Raw genomic sequence first — 5,000 nt, 5'->3', positions numbered from 1 at the left:
CGCGGGATTTCGGGATCGAATCTGCGGGTGGAATCGGCACCTCGTCCCGCTGTCCGGTTCCCCCCCGTCGACTGCAACGGGTTTCCGAGGCCCGTCGGTCAGGCGCGGTTCGCTCCGCAATCCGCCGGCCGATCGGCACCGGGCGGGGCTCTACGGAAAGAGGGGACCCTCCCGCGTCGAGTGCCGGCGCACCGACCCCGCAGGCTGACCGGGAAGGTGAAGACTCACCCCGCTGAATGCCCGGCCCCGGGAACCCTCCGGCGCCGGGGCCATAACTTCGGGGAGGAAGGTCCGAGCTCCGCGCGGTCGACGGCAGGTGAAAGGGGCCGGTGCGCCGCGGAAGGCGACAGCAGTCCCGTCAGGCTGCACCTCTGCTCGGGCGAACGGCGTCAGGAAAAGGGGAGAGCACTTCCCCACCGATAGCTCCGGAACGCCCGGACCCATTGGCCCGCGGCACCGGTGGCTGCTAGAGGGGCTCCGGCGCCGTCAGCCGGGGTACGTCCCAGGCCGGCCGGACGGCGGGCAGCCGGAGGCAACGGCCTGGAACGGAGCCAGACTTGAGTCGTTCCGTGCCGTGGGCAAAAAGGCAGGGCTGCGGGTCAGCGCAGTTTGGCAAACCTAGCCGCAAGTGCGGGAAGGGCGGAGGAGCACACGGACGCCGCCTTCCCAAACTGAGCCCAAAGTGCCCAGGCATGCCCCCTTGATCTCGCCTAATCAGTGAGCCCAAAATAATTTCAGAGTGTGGAAACCTGATCCAAAAAGGTCGAAAAGAACGGCCAGAGATCAAGTCCGAAAGGGGAAATCAGTAACAAGCAAGCAGAGTAATCATTAACCAAAAAGCGCAAAATTATGTTAAAAGTGTGAAATCATTAACCAAAAAGTCGAAAATAATGTCCAGAGACCAAGTCCGAAAGTACAAATAATTAACCAGTAAGCAGAGTCATCATTAACCAAAAATCGCAAAAGTAAGTAAAAAGTATGAAATCATTAACCAAAAATCGCAAAAGTAAGTAAAAAGTGTGAAATCATTAACCAAAAACTCGAAAATAATGTGCAGAGACTAAGTCCGAAAGGGCAAATGGTTAACCAGTAAGCAGAGTCATCATTAACCAAAAATCGCAAAAGTAAGTAAAAAGTGTGAAATCATTAACCAAAAATCGCAAAAGTAAGTAAAAAGTGTGAAATCATTAACCAAAAACTCGAAAATAATCTCCAGAGACTAAGTCCGAAAGGGCAAATGGTTAACCAGTAAGCAGAGTAATCATTAACCAAAAAGGGCAAAAGTAAGTAAAAAGTATGAAATCATTAACCAAAAAGCACAAAATTAAGTTAAAAGTGTGAAATCATTAACCAAAATGTCGAAAACAATGTCCAGAGACTAAGTCCGAAAGGGCAAATGGTTAACCAGTAAGCAGAGTAATCATTAACCAAAAGGCGCAAAAGTAAGTAAAAAGTATGAAATCATTAACCAAAAAGCGCAAAAATATGTTAAAAGTGTGAAATCATTAACCAAAAAGTCGAAAATAATGTGCAGAGACTAAGTCCGAAAGGGCAAATGGTTAACCAGTAAGCAGAGTAATCATTAACCAAAAGGCGCAAAAGTAAGTAAAAAGTATGAAATCAGTAACCAAAAAGCGCAAAAATATGTTAAAAGTGTGAAATCATTAACCAAAAACTCGAAAATAATGTGCAGAGACTAAGTCCGAAAGGGCAAATAATTAACCAGTAAGCAGAGTAATCATTAACCAAAAATCGCAAAAGTAAGTAAAAAGTGTGAAATCATTAACCAAAAACTCGAAAATAATGTCCAGAGACCAAGTCCGAAAGGGCAAATGGTTAACCAGTAAGCAGAGTAATCATTAACCAAAAAGGGCAAAAGTAAGTAAAAAGTATGAAATCATTAACCAAAAAGCACAAAATTAAGTTAAAAGTGTGAAATCATTAACCAAAAAGTCGAAAATAATCTCCAGAGACTAAGTGCGAAAGGGCAAATGGTTAACCAGTAAGCAGAGTCATCATTAACCAAAAATCGCAAAAGTAAGTAAAAAGTGTGAAATCATTAACCAAAAACCCGAAAATAATGTCCAGAGACTAAGTCCAAAAGGGCAAATGGTTAACCAGTAAGCAGAGTAATCATTAACCAAAAATCGCAAAAGTAAGTAAAAAGTGTGAAATCATTAACCAAAAACTCGAAAATAATCTCCAGAGACTAAGTCCGAAAGGGCAAATGGTTAACCAGTAAGCAGAGTAATCATTAACCAAAAATCGCAAAAGTAAGTAAAAAGTGTGAAATCATTAACCAAAAACCCGAAAATAATGTCCAGAGACTAAGTCCGAAAGGGCAAATGGTTAACCAGTAAGCAGAGTAATCATTAACCAAAAATCGCAAAAGTAAGTAAAAAGTGTGAAATCATTAACCAAAAACTCGAAAATAATGTCCAGAGACTAAGTCCGAAAGGGCAAATGGTTAACCAGTAAGCAGAGTAATCATTAACCAAAAGGCGCAAAAGTAAGTAAAAAGTATGAAATCAGTAACCAAAAAGCGCAAAAATATGTTAAAAGTGTGAAATCATTAACCAAAAACTCGAAAATAATGTGCAGAGACTAAGTCCGAAAGGGCAAATAATTAACCAGTAAGCAGAGTAATCATTAACCAAAAAGCGCAAAAATATGTTAAAAGTGTGAAATCATTAACCAAAAACTCGAAAATAATGTCCAGAGACTAAGTCCGAAAGGGCAAATGGTTAACCAGTAAGCAGAGTAATCAGTAACCAAAAAGGGCAAAAGTAAGTAAAAAGTGTGAAATCATTAACCAAAAACCCAAAAATAATGTCCAGAGACTAAGTCCGAAAGGGCAAATGGTTAACCAGTAAGCAGAGTAATCATTAACCAAAAATCGCAAAAGTAAGTAAAAAGTATGAAATCATTAACCAAAAAGCACAAAATTAAGTTAAAAGTGTGAAATCATTAACCAAAATGTCGAAAACAATGTCCAGAGACTAAGTCCGAAAGGGCAAATGGTTAACCAGTAAGCAGAGTAATCATTAACCAAAAATCGCAAAAGTAAGTAAAAAGTATGAAATCATTAACCAAAAAGCACAAAATTAAGTTAAAAGTGTGAAATCATTAACCAAAATGTCGAAAACAATGTCCAGAGACTAAGTCCGAAAGGGCAAATGGTTAACCAGTAAGCAGAGTAATCATTAACCAAAAATCGCAAAATTAAGTTAAAAGTGTGAAATCATTAACCAAAATGTCGAAAACAATGTCCAGAGACTAAGTCCGAAAGGGCAAATGGTTAACCAGTAAGCAGAGTAATCATTAACCAAAAATCGCAAAAGTAAGTAAAAAGTGTGAAATCATTAACCAAAAACTCGAAAATAATGTCCAGAGACTAAGTCCGAAAGGGCAAATGGTTAACCAGTAAGCAGAGTAATCATTAACCAAAAGGCGCAAAAGTAAGTAAAAAGTATGAAATCATTAACCAAAAAGCGCAAAAATATGTTAAAAGTGTGAAATCATTAACCAAAAAGTCGAAAATAATGTGCAGAGACTAAGTCCGAAAGGGCAAATGGTTAACCAGTAAGCAGAGTAATCATTAACCAAAAAGCGCAAAAATATGTTAAAAGTGTGAAATCATTAACCAAAAACTCGAAAATAATGTCCAGAGACTAAGTCCGAAAGGGCAAATAATTAACCAGTAAGCAGAGTAATCATTAACCAAAAAGCGCAAAAGTAAGTAAAAAGTGTGAAATCATTAACCAAAAAGTCGAAAATAATGCCCAGAGACTAAGTCCGAAAGGGCAAATGGTTAACCAGAAAATCCGTCGAATAATGTCCAGAGACTAAGTCCGAAAGGGCAAATGGTTAACCAGTGGAAGGGCGATCAAGCGGAAAAATTTGCCCCGGTTACCCGGGATGGAGTTCCAGAGGTCCGGCCAGAGTTGTCAAATTCGTCCCGCTGATCGGACGCTTGTCATTCGGGTGGCTGGGGGTTGGCGGGGTATCTGCACAGTAGTAGGAGGTGGCAAGTCGGGACTTGGACGTTTATTCCAAGAGTCCACCCGAGCCTCCAGGTCTGCAGAGACCGACCCTAGCTGCCGCCCAACCGACTTTTAAGCCTTTTTCGGATGGGGATTTTTTCCCATTTTCGTCCATTTTTCGGGTTTTCTGTCGGGCTTAATAGGCGGCAGCCTGACCCCCGGCCGAGGCGGGGGGCGCACTCTCCCTTGCGTAAGGGTCCGGATTTGCCCCGGAAAGTGCCCCCGACGGCCTCCCGACCCGGGTGCCTGCAGGGCGGGGGGAAAGGGTAGTCCCAGCCGCAGGAAATCATTAACCAAAAGACTTAGCCGTCGGGGCAGAGGCTAAGACCCGGGCTGGTGAAATCATTAACCAAAAGGAATGCACCCTTTTCCGAAAGTGCAGGCCGAAATAAGGCGAGCCTTGGGCCGGGAAGGCCAAAACCCCCAACTCATGGAAGTGTATGGGGTCGGACTCGGCGACTTTCCCGGGCCCCGAGTTGACCTTTCCCCACGGGGGCGGTCAAGTTGCTCCCGCCAAGAGGGCACGTTGCATTTGCTGCCGCTCTAGTCCCCGGGCTAGTTAATCAGTTGCCGTCGGAAGTCCCGATGCCGAAATGAAAAATGGCCGTTGCGGCGATTTGGCGCCTCATTTTCGGAAGGACTACCGGCAGGCAACCCGCCGAATTGACACTTGCGATTCGGGTGGCTGGGGGTTGGCGGGGTACCCGGAGATTTTCGGGAACTCGATTTTCAGAACTTTTGCTGGCAGCGGTTGCACTTGCAAAGTGGCCGAAGAAGTGCTCCCTCAAGGAAGGACCTTCTTTTGAAATAAAAGACCTTCCGAAGAGTGCCTGGAAGTCATTTATGAGCATTTAAGGGTAAATCTGGCGGACTTTCCATGCTCTGTTGCCGGCTCTGAAATATCGCACAGTTGGGTCTAGGCCGGTAGACTGGCTGTGAAAACAGACAAAGTGTTTT

This window comes from Heterodontus francisci, unplaced genomic scaffold (assembly GCF_036365525.1).
Source record: "Heterodontus francisci isolate sHetFra1 unplaced genomic scaffold, sHetFra1.hap1 HAP1_SCAFFOLD_1925, whole genome shotgun sequence".
NCBI classification, from domain to species: domain Eukaryota; kingdom Metazoa; phylum Chordata; class Chondrichthyes; order Heterodontiformes; family Heterodontidae; genus Heterodontus; species Heterodontus francisci.
Note: the sequence above shows the minus strand (reverse complement) of the source record.